At 57.1% G+C, this 18,118-nt stretch overlaps 1 protein-coding gene across 9 annotated transcripts in view; it reads right to left on the bottom strand.

Moving 5' to 3' along the window:
- Positions 1-18,118, bottom strand: part of BCOR (BCL6 corepressor) — an 82,296-nt gene that overhangs the window by 45,533 nt on the left and 18,645 nt on the right. For 2 of the 9 annotated variants that reach the window (XM_030469476.1, XM_030469483.1), the window contains exon 1: positions 12,939-12,966. The exons of 2 other annotated variants lie outside the window; for them this stretch is intronic. The gene's annotated coding sequence lies outside the window, so the exon portion shown is untranslated. Of the gene's footprint in view, positions 1-10,621; positions 10,718-11,819; positions 11,843-12,335; positions 12,428-12,938; positions 12,967-13,279; positions 13,348-18,118 lie in introns of those variants that run through there. 5 more of the 9 variants (XM_030469474.1, XM_030469482.1, XM_030469479.1 and 2 more) reach the window with 4 other exon arrangements.

The raw sequence follows: 18,118 nt of genomic DNA, 5'->3' as shown, positions 1-18,118 counted from the left end.
CCTCCCTCCCCTCCTCTGGTAGCTCAGGAAACTTATGGGTCCGGGAGGGGAGACAACCCCCCATATTGTATAAAACAGTCCCAAGGGTCCTGCGAGAGCGAGTTGGGAGAAAGGCTGTGCTCACTTCCGCAACGTTATCCTTGCAGAAATTCCGGAGCACAGTCCCCATTTCCTTCCCCCACCCCCGCCGCACCCCTTGGAGGGAGGAGTGATTAATGGGACGTACGCCCTTCGTTTCCCTCCGGCCACCCCGGCACACCGCTCCCCGGCGCGAAGCCGCCACGGCACGCAGGGCGGGGGCAGCCCCCCCACGCATCCGTCGGGGACGTTCGGAGATATTGATCACGGACGACTTCATTTTGCATAATTGCGGCTGACAGGCCCTGTGGTTCCCTCATTTACGGAGCAACAGCTTCGAGGGGCTGATGGATGGGGAGCAGCTCCCTCCGCTCACCCTCAAGCCCCCTCCTCTCCCCTCCCACCCGCGACAGCCCCCAGAGGACGGCGGCTCTGCTCCTCATGCAGCAAATGGCCGGCGAACAACAGCGAAATATTAAACTTAGGTTCCTCTCTCTCGTTTTACCTAGCGCGGCCGGCCTGCGAGCCTCCCGCTACCCGCAAGGCTTTGTCTGCACAGCCGATGAGGGACCGGGGTCGGCCCGCCATGCCCGGGGACGTTCGGTGGCCCCATAGACGAAAAAGTACTTGAGAAGTTGGGGCTATTTCCTCCTCTTCTTTTAAATTTTGTTTTCCTTCTCTTCCTAACAATAAACAAACAGCTCGGTTTCTGGTAAACAATGCAAAAAATTACCCTCGCCCCGAACTTTATGTCGGGTTTACGATGTCTAAGGTTTCTCCTTGATGGGAAACGCTTTCCCGAGCGCTTCTGGAAAGCGCTGGCCGAGACCTCAGTTACGAAAACAGCATTGCAAGCACTTCGGCAAACGTCTTCACAATTCCGTGTCCCACCCTCAAATCACCTTCTCTAGACCTTTCGAAGAAATGCACGTCCAGGACGGGCACAACCAGCGTCGCGCCCTTCTCGGCGTACAGAAAACACCGAGGGAAAAAAGGAAACAAACAACAACGTTGGGGTTTTCCGTGAAAAAATAAGGGGGGAAGGAAGGGGGGGGAGGGAGGAGGGGAGAGAAGAGAGAGGAAGAAAACGGAAATAAAGTTGCCGGTGGCTATGATGCCTCGCCGGAGCGGAGGGCCTCGCGGAGGCTGCTGCCGGCCCTCCCTTCCCATCCCGGCACTCCGCACCGAAACAAAGCAGCGAATCAACTGCGATGCAGATGGGTGGCTATGAATTTTTTGCTGCTGCTTAGAGCTTTAATTACTCGTTCTTGATCCGTGGGACTACGACACGACACCGCCAAGGTTAAAATGCCCTGAACAGCTCTGAGCAGATGTGAACGAGTTGGCAGACGCGCAAATGAGGTCTGCCTCTAAGCATGATAACAAGTGACTAATACATTGCATATCGCTGAAAGAAAATTATTTTTCTCTAATTTGCATTAGCTTTTTTTTTTTTTAACGCCAGCGACATTCTCTCCACAGACGAAACAGCATAATCCTGAAAATATTACTCCGTGACTTTAAAATATTTGGAAGGAGGCAGAGATTGCCAGTGTTTTGGCTATGCAAGCTTGTTTATCTTTCCGCCTTTGCTCCAAGGCAAAACTAGTTTCGCAAGCAGTATTCTTGCAGAAAAATGGCACATGTCATATAAAACACCAGTTTATAGGAATTGATGCTAAAATTGTTGAATGACTACTGGCACACTTTTGCCACTAATAACATAACATAATACATAAACGATCAAGGGAACAGTCGAGGCCAAAAGGTGTAAGAAAAGAAAAAAAAATTGACTGAAAAGAAATAGAGAAAGGCAACTCGTCAACTAAAACTGCAAAAGAGGAGGGTGAGAGAGGAAATAAGCATCTCCCTTTCCTACCTGCTTTCCATCCCTGAACAGTTTCATCAAAAAGACAATAGTATGTGGAGGCCACTTATATAAAACATAGCAGTTCTTGTAGACAGCAAAACTATGTCAGGTTCAAATATAGGCCAGAACCCAGTTCTCCAAGTTCCTTCGACTTTTCAGAATCTCATCTGAAAGGGCCAGCTCACTTTGGGTACTGAAGCAAACTTCAAAACAGGCAGCGTTTTATATCCTACGCTTAAAAGGCAAACCGAAGGGCTTAGATTCAGAGGCTTTGAGGAGAAAATAGAAGCTCGGGCTATCTGTGCAGGAGGAGCTTTCCACTCCAGGGGTCCCTGCATGTCCAGGTTATCAGGGGCTGCATAACACAGTCATCTCAAGAGAGAACAACTTGACCAACACGTGCTCGGGAGGCATACACGCGCTGCCAAGCCACCGCACCGCACTCTGCCCTGCCCGAGGTCAGCAACGGCGGGGAGCCGAACAGCCCCCTCCTCCCGCGGGGCTACCGAAACGCCTCACCCGCAAACCCGCCAACGAGAGGGATTTCCCAACGCAGAAGCCGGTCGGGGTCGGCTGCGGAGTCGGCCGCTCCTCCCGCAGGCTCCCTGCACTTGTAAATCAAGCGAAGGAGGAGGGAAGAGGGGAGGGAGAGGGGGGAGGAGGGGGGGCGGCTTCTCCCCGCCTCAGGGCGTTTGCTTAAGCGACGCCGCCGCGGCAGGGGAGCCAGGCCGGGCGCCCTGCTGCCGCCCGGGATGTCCGCCGAGCCCTGGACTGCCCCGTCGGGCCCCAGAGCGGCGGGCGGTGCCTCCGGGAGCGGCGGAGCGGCCCCGGGGGCTGCTTCGGCCGCAGCCAGAGCTTTTGTGTGCGAGTGACGGCGAGGCGCGGGCTCTTCGCGCTCCAACAGCTGTCACATTATTTGCACTGGCTGTAAACAGCCTTCGCCTTCCCCCGCCTCGCCACAGAGTTAAATCCAGACTAACAATCCCCAGCTAGAGATCAAACCAACAACAGCAGCATTGTGTCTGCCTTCATTGCTTTACCATCAACTACTGCAGCTGGTTTACTCGAAACAAGGAACACCCTCTACCCACCTCCCCCGCCCCGGGGCCAGAAACGTGCTTGTTCCCGGCGGTTGGTCAGGCGGAGCCTCGCAGCTCCGCGGGGCTTCTGCAGGGCTGGGGGCGGGGGGGTTGCTCCGCCAGCCCGATGCTGGCGGGGTCCCGAGCGCTGGAGGGCTCTTCCCCGGAGCAAGGAGGGGTTTCCAGCCCACAGTCCCGCCCGCCGAAAAGACTCATCAAAAACCGAGCTCCGCTCTCGGTTTGGCTTTTGGGAAGGGCGAGGGGGAACCCCGCAGCAGCGGGGAAAGCCGCCCGGCAGCTGCGCAGCGCCCCGCGGCACACGACGGGCTCGCCCCCGCGGCGCGTCCCCGAGCAGCCTCTCCCCCGGAAGGCTGGGCTCCCCGCACCCCCTGCTCTGCCGCTCCGCATAGCACCAGGCCGGCGGCTGCACCAGCGCCCAACCCGTTATCGCGACAAGCCTCCCGTACGGGGCCCCTCCGCCGCGCTGGCTGCCCCCGCCGGCCTTGCCCCGAGAGATGACCCGGCCGCGGCCCTGGCCCCGGCCTCACCGAGCAGCCGGCCGGCGAAGACGCGTCTCTACCTTCAGCCCTTTCCCTCGTAAGGAAAAAGAAAGAAAAAGAGCAATAAACTACGACGCAATTCCAACTTTGCCCGCAATTCAACCACCTGGCAGCGAAGGTATATGCTGCACGCTGTCAGTGGGCCTTTTGTTGGGCACAGCTGGAATTTTAGTGTAAATCCCCTCGTACCTCCTTTCCCTGCCCTTATTTATTTCGGTGTCAGCTGCAAAGTTAGAAGAGAGGTGGAACGTACTGAACAGAAGCAAGAGAACAAATCAACTCGAGGAAACCTCTCCTAGCCCAAATTGTGCACCTCTATGGGAAAACCAGGACACAGCAACTTTGTCAGAAACTGTGTAGCACACAGACTTTAAGAGTCCAGGGAGAGCTGGAAGCCAACTTTCTAGGTGCTTATGTGCAGTTTTGGAGCCGGCACCAGCAGGGGAAAATAGATTATTTTATTGGAATCACATCTCCATCTTGGCCTGACTCCTACCAAAGGGCAGTGCTCCTCAGGCAGGTAAAGGTGCTTCACACCAACATGATACATCTCTAATCGACTTCCAAATCGGATTCACCGACAAATGATGCCAGCAGGTACTTGCAGGTCAGTATGATCGACTATTCATTGCCTATCCGTAGCTGGAAATCTGCTGGCCTGGTAAAAACCACAGCTAACAAAACAATGTCAGCAAAGGCTGCAACACACTCTTGTGAGAGACCAGCGATTCGTGCCTACTGAGGCTCTTTCAGCACAAAGGCTTTTAGAGGAAGAAGAGAGAGAAGGGGGGAAAAAAAGGAGGGAGGGCTCTCGTGTTTCAGGGCTGCTGTCCCCTGGGAACCAAGAACCAAGTGTAGCTTCAATCAAATGCTGACTTCTCCTTCGGGAGCTCAGTAGGAAACCTGATCTCACTAGCTCATGCCTGCCTCCATGCATATAGGCTGGGTTTTCTTTCATACCAGCAATTTGTATAAAGAGGAGAGCCAATACAGTTTATTGCAAACCAGACCTCACAGTAACGGATCTGGAGAGATATTTCTGTAGCTAAAATAAGACAACCTTCAGCTGCCAGCTCAGGGCAGGCCGCACCGCAGCCGCCCCCAGCTCTGCACGCATGGCTCCACTGTGGGCGCCCCTGGCATGGCATGGTATGGCACGGCACAGCACAGCCTCCCAGGCATCTTCTGAGCCCTGCATCCTCCCAGCTGGCAGCAGCCGCCCTGGGTTGGGGTTTTGTGCAATGCCAGGTTACACTTCCATTAAATCGTTTACCCAAGGAGATCACTTCCTGCTTGCAAACATTGTTCCGGCTTCCCCTGCTGCTTGCAACTTTAGACGGAGCCGAAGCTCCTCACCCACCACTGCCTGAAGATCCTGGGAAGCAGCCACCTCTTCTCACTGGCCCTGTGCTGAACTGATACGGCACAGCACCACACAGCACACAGCACAGGAGGTCTGCAGGGAGAAGGCAAGCCAGTCCTCCTGGTGGAGCTCGGCATAACTTAGCACTGGGCTGCTTAATTCCGCACGGGGCTTTGCTAATCCACTTTGTGCTTGACTACTGAAACAGGGGGAAAGGAAAACAACATGCAGGGAGCATGACCAGGCCAGAGAAAATTGAGCTGGGCGACTGCAGACTGTGGGAAGGGCTTCCCCCAACACCCAGCTCAGCTTCTTACTGCTGGGGGCAAGCTGGTGAGGCTTAGAACACAACCCAGCACGCCAGGGCGTGGGAGCAAAGGGGATTGCCTGGGGATCAAGGATCTCTGTAGGATCTCTCCATAGCCAGGAGCTTTCACATGGAGAAAGCTGGCTCAGGGAGGGAATTTACACTTACAAGAGAAGCTCAGCCCACCCCTTCTCATGCCATTAGCAAGTTGCAGGTGAATTTCAAGGAGACCTGACAATACACTCCTCCAGCTTTGATTTCACTTCTCTGTGCCTACCTGCCACCACCATGCACAAATGCCATACTCAGGCTGCAGCAGAATGAGCCCCTCAATGCTCTCCCTCCCCATCCAGGACACCTCCCCCCAGTGCAATACCACCCCATTCCTGGGGAGTATGGAAAACGTGTGAGCTGAGGGACAAGCACCCCCATGGCACCTAATCAACACAAGCAGAGGGACAGTCTGGGCTGCCCTCGGTGTGGAGTCTGCTGCTTTCCTATGCAAGTATGGGCATACCCCTCTCTGTTATCAACTGTGCCAGGCACCAGTTACTAGGATACTCCCATGGAAGAGGAGATCTGACTTCTTTAACTGAGGATACAGGCTCATATATTTTGTAATATGCAAATACTGAAAGAAAAGTGAAACACACTCTCAGAAAGACCGGGAAGGCTGGCAGTGTTGGCACACTGTGACCCACCACAGGCTGTCTGGAGGTGCATGAGGAACAACTCTGCCACAGAGCTGTGCTGGTCCAGCTCCTGACCGTGGAATATTGCTTCAAGACCAACAGGAGATGTGGAAAGGAAAGCACATTTGGCTGGGAGCGATCTCACCCCTCCTGGCCAAGGAGCAAGCAGAGAAGAAGCACAATGCCAGGCTTTCCTAGTGCAGGCTTGGCCACAGAGCACAGCCCCAAGCCCCCCCCTACCCTCAGCGCTCTATTGAACACACTCAGCTCTTTATACGAGCCATTCCCAGTGTGGCTGGTAGATTCTGCGCTTTCCACTTTAATTGTCTTATCCAAATAAAGCTTTGTTTTCCTTAGCACGACAATCCCAACATTCAGGCTGAGATTTTCATTGGACAGAGAAGATATTTTATTCTCCGATTGTTTAGAGAGTCAGGGCTTACACGGAACATCCCAGCTTGTGTGCCTTCCCTCACAATGGGGTCTTTAGCAGCCCCGGTGTCCGTCATGTAGATTCATTTTCCGGAGTGATCAGGATGAGAATCATTTTTCCCTGAATTTCATAGCTTTCCAAGTCTAGCCTAGACCTTAACAAGTCTTTTAGTTTGCTCCTAGACAATAAATTTAGTTTAATTTAGCTTCCGGTCTTTAATTTTAGCAGGTCTTCTTTTTGCATGCAAATCAATATGGCAATTACCATCTAAAAGCTCGACCAGCCCCAGGTCAATGTAAATTGATCATTGTCCGCCTTCTACAAAATAACACCGGGAGTCTGTGGTGCATAATGAGATTATACTGGAAACTGTCTGTCAGATCACAAATTATATTTCATGCTGTCAGGATCTTCTCCAAGCGGACTTCCTTGCATGTCTAATCACATGGCACCGATTCTATTAGCTCGAAGTAGGTTTGGGGTGCAAGGAGCACCCATGTGTGAAGGAAAAGTACCAAATAATCCAGACAACAGTTTAGGAAAACAGGCAGGCAGGTACTGAAGCATGCTCTCACTCACTAACTTTTCCAGCAGTGGAAAAGAGGGGGAAAAATTTTCTGCTCGGCCAAGAACTGCTGTCCAGCAAACAAGGAAAAATGAATTCCCTGCTGGAAGGCAGCAGAACTTTCCTAAATTCCCATTTGCAACAAGTTCTTGGCCTCCTCCTTTCCATCCCCACCTCATCTGCTCAGCCATTCAAATGATCACTGCCCACCCTCACCGGAGAAACCCCCACAAAAGCAGCACTCCCATGGGAGAGACTCCCCTGCCCACCACAGCCTCGGGACCCAAGCAGGTCAGGTCAGAGGGAAAGGTCGCTCCGGAGCAGTGACCGCTGCCAGCCCGTTCGCTGAAAGGACAGAAGGATTACAGGAGCTGCTCAGGGCCACGGGAACTCCCCCTGCCTGCAGCCGAGGCCTCCGCGCTGCTCCTGCACGCACACACACAGAACCAGAAGAGCTGCTCGTCACAGCTAAATGGGGTGAGCCTGGCTCTCCCCAGCCAGCCAGCTCCATTCCGCAGCTCAGGTTATTGGAAAACCAAGAAAGAGGGGAGCAGGCCCGCTCTGGCCATCAATTATTTCTAAAGTGACACCAGCCTAAGGAGGAAATATTAAACTCAGCTTCATGCTGCTCCTTCTAAACCTGCACTAAAACGTGATCTATTGCGGTGTTCAGGGGAAAGACAGTGTATCGCATATCACCTGTGCAACCCAACTACATTGCAAGAGCCCACACCTTTGTCAAGAAGTGCAGAAATCAGAGCCTCTTTCTCTCCTGTGCGAAGCACAAATTTACTCTGAGCCAGATTTACCTCCCAGACGATGTGGCTGCTAGAGCTATGACCTGAGCTGGAGCAGGCCTCATCTTTGCAGGGTCCACTAACCTGTCAATGTTGAGAGACCTTTTAAACGACAGCCACAGACTGCTGAAACTACTTTGGTATGCGCAGTGCTCATTATTTTGGGCTGTGGTGGCCTGGGTCTATTTTCTGCAGAAACAGAGACCCGAAAGCATGTCAACAACTTTGTGTGGTCTTACAGCTGCACAGATCCACAAAGTCTGATTGCGTGGACTGTAAGGAAACCAACCCCTAGAGCTTGGTTGCCTTGCCTCTAGCGTCCCTGTTAGGGGACCTTAGCTTATCAGTCTTTTAAAAAGTAAATCATTGCAGAATGGGGGAAGACGGATGACAATTTCAAACTGCCTGAAAAGCTGCAGCACATCCTGGTAAAGGCAGATACACTGCATGACACGGAGCCTGGATTGTCCACCAGCACAGGAATAAAGCCAAGGCACCAGTATTGTTTCAAGACCCAGGCCATATTTGGGCATTCAGTTCACACATCTTAAGTATTGCTTTAAATATTATAATAGAGACATTGCCCAATGTGGTTCATAATGCACTCAAATGGGAGAACTCATTTCTGTTCAGTCTCAGATTACTAGATTGGTCTTGCCTTTTTTTTTTTTTTTTTTTTAATGGGGGGAGGATGGGGGAGAAGAGAGGGAAACCCCGCTGAGTCTGTTTGCACTGGTCTCTATTAGATATGCAACAAATCTGCCATTTCCGGCGTTGCTTCTATCTAATTAGAGATGTATTTAGATGTGACGTGTAAATAAGCGCTGAGCTGCCTGCTGCCCCGGCTGCGGACTGCTCGGGAGCATTTCCAATAAGGCTGTAGCGCCCAGAACCAGGGCTCAGACAAAGAGGAATGGGAATGGTCTGCGCTGCAGGCGAATCCAACAAAACCAGCTTTTATCTATCGCTCTAAAGCCTTAACTGCTTTTAATCTGTACCGCCCAGGCTTGCACGCCACGATCGCATCTCATCCACCGAGGACGTCTCAGTACAAAAGCACACAGGAAGGCAGGAGCTGCAAATAACCCCCGTGACCCAACCCCGCCCAGCCACAGACCTCACTCTACGCCTGCCCTTGCGCTCCACGAGGTGTGCATGCCCCCCGTGGACTTCCAAACACCCCCAGGCAGGTACGCCTGGCTTTTAGGTACACATAAGAGAGCTGAGGGCTGCCTGGCGCCACCAACAAACACGCGGCCCCGTGGGACGAAAGGTGCCAGAGGAGAAGTTGACAAGACCCGAAGGCGGCCGTGGAAACCCACTCCCCCCGCGGGGACAGCAACCTGAACCGCGGGGCTTCCATTGCAACCCGCGGTGGAAGGGGAGGGGAGCGCACGGCGGGGCCGGGGAGCCTCTGGGGATGACCCACCGGCGGGGCTCTCCGGCCCGGCCATCCCCGGGGCTCCACTGTCCCCAAGCCGGAGGGGCTGCGGTGGATTCCCCGGCCCCGCGGCCGCCAGACCCCGGCTCCAAAAGCTCCCCAGAGTTTCCAGAAAGAGGAAACTCCTGGGAACGATATGATCTGGCGCTCGCCTCATGAACTCTTTTCCTGTTGTGGGAAACAGTTCTTATAAAGCCATTAGATGGACAGGGCAGCGCCGGGGCCTGAGGAACGCTGCCTGTTCCCCCCCTCCACGCTCGAGTAGCATCCCTGCCACCGATGCCGCTCCTGCATTCTTCCAGGCCGGAGCAGCCGGCCGCAGTGATCCCCTCTCGGCTTTAAGGGTTAACAACCATCGCCACAAAAAAAAAAAAAAAAAAGGAAAAAAATATCGCGGTGACCTTTTCCTCTCCGACTCCCCCACTCTCCCTTTCAGGCTCCGGTTCCTGAGCTCGCAGGGAGCCTGAGCGGCTGTCTAGACCGATCTATCACAGGCGGACAAACAATACCAGGAGAAGCCCCTGCCCGGTCTCTCAGCCTTCGCCACTCACCTTAGAAATGGCGAAGAACAGAAAAGTGACCGCAATACAATCCTCTCCGGTATATTTATAGCCTTCCACACAGCCCACCTTCATGCCTGACAAATGAGATTTTGTCTGCTCTCTCAGCGTACGCTCCAATAAACACACACTTTTCTTTTTCTTTCTTTCTTTTTTTTTTTTTTTTTTTTGAGCCTGTTTGTTTTTGGTAACATTCCGAGCTCGTCCCTCCGACCTCGGGGTGGGCGAAAGCTCTCCACGCCCGTGCGGAGAGACAGGTTAGAGAGCCGAGGCAGGAAGGGACGGGTTCAGGGAGAGGAGGCAAGAGGGGATCCGGACGCTCTTCCACACGCAACCTCCCAACCTGGAAACTTCAATGTCCATATTCATCACGCCCCTTCGCACCCAGCCCCCTTCACCCGAAGTGCTCCCTGGTCCCTACCGGCCCTCCGAGTTGAGTATTAAAGAGGTATACGGGGCGAAGAGCCGGAGGTCCAACGCTGCAAAAGGCTGGGGAATAACTAATGAGCTGTGCAGCCCATTGATCCGGTGCATACTTCCTAATTAACTCTGAGTCACCTATTTGTGACAGCAATTCAAAGAACTGCACCAGGGATAAACTGCAACCCCGGCGCGCGAAGGCAACCGCGGGGGGGAAAGGCAAAGCGGGGGGGGGGGGAGGGACGAGGAGGGAGAGGAATTTGCTCCTAATCCTCCTAAAAGCAATTAGCGTGAGCGCTGCGCTGGCTACCTCTGGGGAAGGGAAAAAAATGAGAGTAGGTAAAAAACAAAAACAAAAAACCCCCACACCACCCAGAGGCTCCGACAACAGAACCGAAAGGAAATGAACTGGTGTGTCGCAAGCGCGACGGCACCGGGCTCCAGACAGGCAAGTACCAGCGTCTCGGGGACGAAAGTGGGCGAGAGCGGCAGCAGGAGGAAACGGTACGGCCGGGCTCGGCGGGCAGCGCTTCGCACAAAGAGCGGGCAGGGAGGGGGCAGCGCGGGCGGCGGAGACCCGGGCGCAGCGGAGTCACCGGTGGGGGGTGCAGACGCAGCCCCAGGGCCGAGACCCCCGCCATCACCCGCCTCTGTCGCTTTCAGCTTTGTTCCCAAGCGGCCCTGACGGCGCACGGCTCTCCCCGGCCGCCCCCCGCGGTAGGACCACAGGGAAGGGGCGGGGTAAAAAAAAAAAAAAAAAAAAAAGTTAATAGAAACCTTTGGAAAATCCGGGCTTTACTACGGGGCTACGTGGTGCGGGCTGGGCTCCCTCCCGCCCCCGCACCCTCCCCCCCCTCTTTTAATACAAACACGAATACAAAAGCTGCAGGCTGCAAAGAGCAGATGAAAGCAATGAACGGAGTTTCTGGAAAAGATTCATTAGTGGGAATTAATGCTGCGAGGAGCTCCGAGGCGATACCATTAAAGCCAGTCCCCACACTCCGTCAGTTTCATACGGCTCACTACAGTCGAGGCTTTTTTCCTTTATTTATTATTATTATTATTTGTCGGGAAAGAGGGGGAGGTGCTCATCGCCTTCCCCTCGCCCTCTCCGCGATCACCAAACCCGGGACCCGATAGACATCGTGGAAACGAGCGAGAGAAAAAAAGGGGAAAATATTAAAAAAAAAAAAAAACACACAAAAAAACCCACAAAACAATTTAACAATCAACACACACATCGAGACAGAGAAACGTGAACGCTCCGCAGCCCTCGCCCCCGGACTCGCTCCGCGAACATGAATGCATGCCTCATATGCTGCGCAGAGTCGCCCCACTTGGCCCCGGCTTCACAAAGCAGCCTCCGCTGCCTCCCCGCCTGGCCGTCCCCCTCCGGATGGGCCTTTGATGGCAATCCCCGAGCCTCCCTCCGGCTCGTTCTCAACTCCAAACTACATTTTAGGGCTGACTAAACTTCCGTGTCACGCCGGACCTCAGGCCAGCACAAATCCGCGCACGGGAAAGCCCCAGGCCGCCCTGCCCCACGTGCGCGGCGGCGCCCGCCCCGCCGGGGCGGAGGGAAGGTGGGGAGCGGAGCCCCGGGCTCTCCCCGCAAAGGGAAGGTAGCCCGCACGGGGCTCTCCCCGCCGCTCACCTGCCCGCCACCCCTGGACTTCCCATTGCTCTCGGCGGGGAGCTCGAAGGACGGCCCGCGCGGCTGCGGCAGCCATCTCCAGCTCGGCGGGTCGGCAGCGCCGCTCCTCGTTCGCCCGGTCCTCCGGGAGCCCCGCACCACCGCTGCCCCGGCGCCTTCCCTTCGCGAAGTGCGAGACGACGGGAACACCACAACACACACACACAGGCGCACTGAAGCCGACACTGCGACCAGCAGCTTTTTACCCCCTCCCTCCGCCGCCCCAAACAGGCATCTTTACCAGCAACTGCATCCAAACTTCTTCTCCGCCACCCGAAGGGATACCGGGAGACCCCTCTCCCTCCTCGCCACCGCCTACCCGCCACCCCCGGTGCTCTACACCGTAACTTTCGACCCCGCCGCCACGCTGCTGACCCAGCGGAGGGGCGAGGAGAGCCCCGCGGCCGTCCCGTCACCGCGGGACCCGCCGGCGGCGGAGCTTCCGCACTGGAGCTGTTCGCGGAGCGGAGCACTGACCTTCCTGCCGCGTCGCGGAGCTGCGGTGTGCGCGGTCCCCGCCGCGGGTCACCACACCGTCGCCTCGCCTCGCCCTGGTGCTCTCCCGGGAAGGGCAACCCCGTCAGAAGAGGGAAGCGGGGGGGGGGGGAGGGAGAAAGCAAGAAAAGTTTCCCGATCCTCCTCCTCCTTTCCGAGGGTGCGTGTGCCGCGGCTTGCCTCGGCGCGGGCGGGACGGGGAAGGGAGGGAGTTGGAGGGCGCGGGGGGCAGGAGCGCGGCCGCCGCCTGCGCCGACGGGGCAGGTGCCCGCAGGAAGGGCTTTGCTTCTCGGCTCGACTGGGCTCAGCGGCGGGAGCGGCAGCCCGCGATGCTCATTCCGGCTGACGGCTCTGGTTTGGCAGCGCCATGTTGCTGGCTTGCTCCGGGCGAAGTTCCTGCGCTGGTGAGCGTGGCGCTCCCCACATCTCGCCCGCGCCGCCGTCTCCCGTGCCCTGGCCGCCGCGGCTTTGTGTGTGTGTGGCTGGGGATTTAATTCTCCTCCTCCTCTTCTCCTCCTCTCTCTCTTTTTCTTCCCCTGCCCCCCCACCCCCCTTTAGTCCGCCGGGAAAGCCGCTCTTCCTCACCTTGCCGCTGGGAGACCGGGCTCCGTCTGCTGCACGCTGCGCTCCCCTCGCATCCCCCCTCCCTCTCCCTCCTCCTCCTCCTCCTCCAGCCGTCGCCTCCCCTCCCTTCCCCTCCCCCCGGGCAGGCGTTGCACCGAGGGAGCTGCCGCCAGCAGCAGCGGCAGCAGCAGCGCCGCCACCGCTTTTTCCCTTTGCAAGTTTCCCCCCTCCCCTGGCTGCGTTTCCCTGCCCAGGCAGGGCTCGGCCGGCCGCTCGCCTCTTCACCCCCTCTTTGCCCTGGCTAATTGATTTGTCCCCCCCTCGCCGCGCCGCCAGCCCCTCGCCTCTCCTCGCCCGCTCACCACGGCTGGCATAGGTCGCTGCCAAGCTGCGGCGCGCCGGGGGGGACTCCGCGTTCCCCGGCCGGGAGGGAGAGGAAAGCCGCCCCCCCCGCCCCGCCGATATTCCCCTCGCTTGCTACCCAGAAGGCCAGTGGAGAACCGCAATTACCATAAAGCTCCGCTCACTCCTCTCCGCCAAGCTGTCAAAACCCCGGCGGCGGCGGCGCTGCCAGACATCGCTGCGAGGTTCCGTGGCGGGTCGCGCCGTGCTGCCGCCCCCCGCCGCCCCGTTCGCCCCTGGCCTCTTCACCGCACGGCCACGGCCCTCCCTCCCCGCTCTCCCCAGCGCGCTCCGCCGCACCATGGCGCCCGGGATCCCCCCCTCTCCTGCTGTGCATCCCGCGGGTACAGCCAGACGCACCGGATCCGGGTTCCCCCCGTCGCGCAAGGGGATCCCCGCTGCCCCAGGACCCGTCGAGGGTTCGCAGCCGTCCTGACCCCTCTCCACGGGTCATATGGCGCACGGCCACTATCGCTTGCAGCCTACGACCTGCGGAGGGGGTAACCGTCCCCGCGGCCCCAGGGCCCCTCTCGGGGCCACCCGCCGTCCCCAACATAGCATGTTCCGTGGCTCATCCGCGCCGATTTCCGCGCTTCCCCCTCCCCACCCCCCCCTCTCTGAGCTCTGAATAGGGATGGAAAAAAAGCCACTCGCTTGTCAACGTCTGCATTGCGGGGGGAGGGGTTGGGACACCTGATTAAAGCGCTTTTTCGCCTGATCCGGATTTAGCAGCCCATAACGCGGTTTTTACCGCGTATGACCGGTGTGGCTACCCGGGATGGCGACTGAAGCGCCGTATTCCTCCCTGGCATTTCGACGTCTGCTTTAAGATTTTTGCCCGGGTTGAGGAGCCCTTTAATCTCCGGGATGGTAGTTATCGGCTGCATCTATTTACTTTGGCAAGGCAACTTTTGGCTCGGCGAGCTCACTCGTAAATTTCACGTTCATAACCCCCATCCCCCCCAACACTCCCAGGTTTGGTCCCGCGGAGTCCATAGTGTGGAGGTTGCTGGAGCGGCCCCGGGGTGCCCCCAGCTCTCAGTGCCCCGCAACTCCCCCGCACAGCCCGGCGCCTTCCCAGGGAAACGGGAGCTTTGCCACCTCAGCGCTGCCGGCGCCGCATCGAGCCCTCCTCGCTGCTGCTCCGTGTGGGAGCGACTGCCAGCCAAACGCCAGGCGATTAACGCGGACAGTTCGCCCCGGGGGAGGTTTTTAATCGCCAAGTCCAAGACCCTGAGCGAAAAGGCTGCGGAGACGCTGTGAGCATTCCTCGCCCAGAGCGCTCAAACAGCAAGCAGGGCGATGAGCATTCAGCGCCAGAGCAGGACTGCCGGGGCTGCCTGCCTGCTCTCCCCCGGCTGCTACTTATCTCCGAAAAGGGAAAAGGAGTTCCCGAAATTCGTCCCGAACAAAGCATTTCCTCCATACACCCCTCAAAAAAAAAATCCTCCAAGTTTTTATCGAAAATCTAAGTTATGTCTGAAAAAACGTTGCCGGCTGCTCGGAAAGGGGACACAGGGCACACAGACACAAGCAGATGGGTCCCGGCCAGAGTTGTCATTTCATGAAACTGCTGTTACGGGTCTCTGGGTTTTTGCTACGTCTCTTAAAAAACTCACCCCCCTCAAAGCAGAAGTGAACTATCCACTGAAACCTGAAACTCCAGACGCACCGCTCGGCTTCCACGGGGGAAACCGGGGAGCCGCTTATCGCGGCTGCCGGGCTACGGTTCTGGGGTGCCGGCCGGCGGGGTGCACGGCCCCGGTCAGCAGCCGGGTTTGATCCCGGCACGGCAGGCCACGCATCTGAAAAGGCTCCCACACGTTTTTTTAATGTCCAATAACAACCAGAAGGACACATGGCCTATTACACTGTGAAGCTATTTTTTTATAAAGATGTTTTAGGGCTAGACATTGAAAGTTACTAGACTGAACACACGTGAGTTACAGACACACAGCTGGAGGAAAGGCCTCTGTTGGCTTTCCCCCACCAACTCGTTTCCTAGGGAAAACCTCATTAAAATTGCTTCTTTCGGTAGAAAAGCAGGACTAGTGTGTCTCCTGGCGAGGTGGTCACAAACGCGACTTCACGGCTGCATCGATCTGGCTGCATTTGTCTCGCCCCGCAGGTTTGGATCTGCGGTGCCATCGGCCCGCACTTGCATTACAAAAGTCGCCCGCTTCCTTTCCCCCGGGCTGCAAACTCTGGATCACATGTGTCCTCCTACAGCGCTGAAGCTGGGTGGTTGGGACTGTTTTTTTCTTTTTTCTTTTTTTTCCTTAATGACTTCAAATTATCTCGGGCTAAACTCGCTCCACTTTTATTTTTAACCGTAGTTAAACTTTCTTTCTTTGTGAACACAGTTTCCTCCGCGGTGGAGAGGAACAGACCCGCGCTTGTTCGCCTCTGTGCCTTTTTTGTTCCCTGGGTCCCCGAGCTTTGCAGCGGGAGGCCGACGGCTCCCGGCGAAGACATTGGGGCTTCAGTTCGCTCCTCCCGCGGCCTGGCTCGGCCCGGCTGTCCGCCACGATGCTTTCCCCTGACGCGGGTGCGGACACCGCCGAGCTAACCGCGAAAAAATCAGAGCACGCGGATTACTCGTACGCCAACCCACACACACAACTCTTCCCCCTTCTTCCCCCCCTCCCAGCCTTCCACACGCCCCGGAGGGAGCTGACCCCCGGGTCAGGCTGCTGCATACTGCTCTCTCCCCGGGAGCGGGGGGGCTCCGCGCACAGATGCTCGAGACTCCGCGTTGCTTCTTGCTGCTGCTGCAGAGCCAGGCGAGGATGCACTCGCAAAAACGGCTGCTCCGATAACACTAAGTACTTAACATCCTCGTAAAGACAAATCCATTGGTAATGGCAGAACGGGCATCTCGCAGGAGGCTTCCAAGTGGGATGGCTCACGACGACTCTCATTTACCTCCAGCGCTGCCTCTAATTGGAATAGAAGCTCTCTCCCCCACACATCCCTGCCCTTGGGCCGCGCACCTCAGAAACTTGAGGGTTAAAACGCAGGAGGGCGAGGCCGGGCCCCGGGCCCCCTTCACGCCTCATCCTCCTGCCCACCAAACGGCAACCGGAGCACGAGGGTCTCCCGGGAAGGGGAAATGAGTAAGAGGGAAGATGGGCGCTGCGGAGGTAAAATGAATTAATGCGAACGAGGTGCTCAGACAGCCTGGTGATGAGTGCTAGGAAAAGCCTATAAATAACAGATCGCTGTCCTAAGCTCTGAATTGCCCTGCTTGAGTGTGTCTTAAATCAGACCTTTATCATTGCTTATTGTAAGGCTGTTTTTAATGGAAGTGCAGAAATCTGAATAACAAAACAAGACAAGCCTCAATTGGCGTTATACGGGGTCTGCAGCGCTTTCAGAACTGACACGGTGCCAGCATATTGTTACACGGCCATGCAGACTCCCCGTGCAATCAAGGGGGTTTTGCATAGCAGAAGTACTATAATTTTACTTTGTAGTTCAGGGCTACTCCGTTGACGGGAGATCAATTATTTTTCTCTGCCTCTCCTCAGAAGAGCCCGAGACACCCTCGGTTCACGGACTAAGCGCCGCTATCCTTCTTACAAAGGCGAATGACAAATCTCTCCCGTTGTGTTTGCTTTGCTCCACACTCTTCCCCCTCTCCACAGGAGAGCGGAGATGCTCGCCGTACTCTGGGCCCCTTTTGCAGCTCGAAGCTGACAGCCCGGGGAGGACAGGCAGACACACAGACGTACGTCTCTGGACCCTCCAGCCGGGGAGCTCGGCCTGCTGCCCAAAGCCCCGGGACTGGCTGCTGCCGCGGCCGGAGGAAGCGCTCGCCGGGCCCGGTCACAGATCGGTGGGGAAGGCGCAGCGCCGAGCCCATCAGAGTGGCCGCGGGGAGGACGGGCTGGAGGCACGGCCCCTGCCCCGTGCCGGGAAGAGAGGCGGCAGCCTGGATGCACGAAGAGGGCAGTCTGGCTGCGAGATGCCCCTTCCACCTTCCCACTTGCTTACCTCGGCCATTTTGTCTGCTTGCGGCACGTCTGTGTGCTTGTGTCCCCCTTCCCGCCCCCGCACTGTCTCCAGGGGCAGAGAGCTACTATGGGACATTGCCCCGCGAGCAGGGGTCGGGTCCTGCCAGTGGCGGGGCGGGCCAGCCGGCTGTCCAGCACCGGGAGGACAGGGAAGGTTGTCCGGCAGCCCCGGCCGCTCCTGTCAGCGGGGAGATGCAGCCGCTAGGCAAGGCCCTGAAGGGGAGGGGGCGTGCGCCGCACAAGTCTGGAGAAGAGTAAAAATAGCGCCGGAGAGGTTGTGGCTCTCCTCGCCTTCACCTCCCCCCAGCCCGGCGGGGGACAGCGGGGGGCAGCTGGGGGTAGCGGACTGCGCAGCGGGGAGGGCGCGGGGGGAAGACAGGAGCCAGACCCAGACAAAACCCCGGCTTGAAGAGCAGTGCGGGCTAGGTTCAGCCTCCGCCTTTGAAGGCGATGTGCATGAGCCGCTGGCTGCCCTCCCTTTTTCCAGGGGGCTTCCTCAAACCCCTTGACGGGGGGGGACACGTAATTCGCCCCATCCCTGAGAGGCCTGGGAGGAGCGGAAGCGAGCGGTGGCTCCCAGTAGGCACGGCAGCCACCACGCTCCCGAGTGCGGCCGGGGGAACCGCCATGGTTTGAAGGTGTGTTTGTGCAGACTACAGCTTGTATGTTAATAATTGGATACAGTCGATGAATCACCTCCGTCCTCCTTCTGGTTTTGTTTTTGTGTTGTGTTTTGTTTCGGAGGGGGTGGGGAGAGAAAGCGAGGAGACGATGCCGTGGCTC

The sequence above is a fragment of the Calypte anna genome, chromosome 1 (assembly GCF_003957555.1).
Source record: "Calypte anna isolate BGI_N300 chromosome 1, bCalAnn1_v1.p, whole genome shotgun sequence".
Lineage (NCBI taxonomy): Eukaryota > Metazoa > Chordata > Aves > Apodiformes > Trochilidae > Calypte > Calypte anna.
This window is presented reverse-complemented; position numbering and strand designations above follow the sequence as displayed.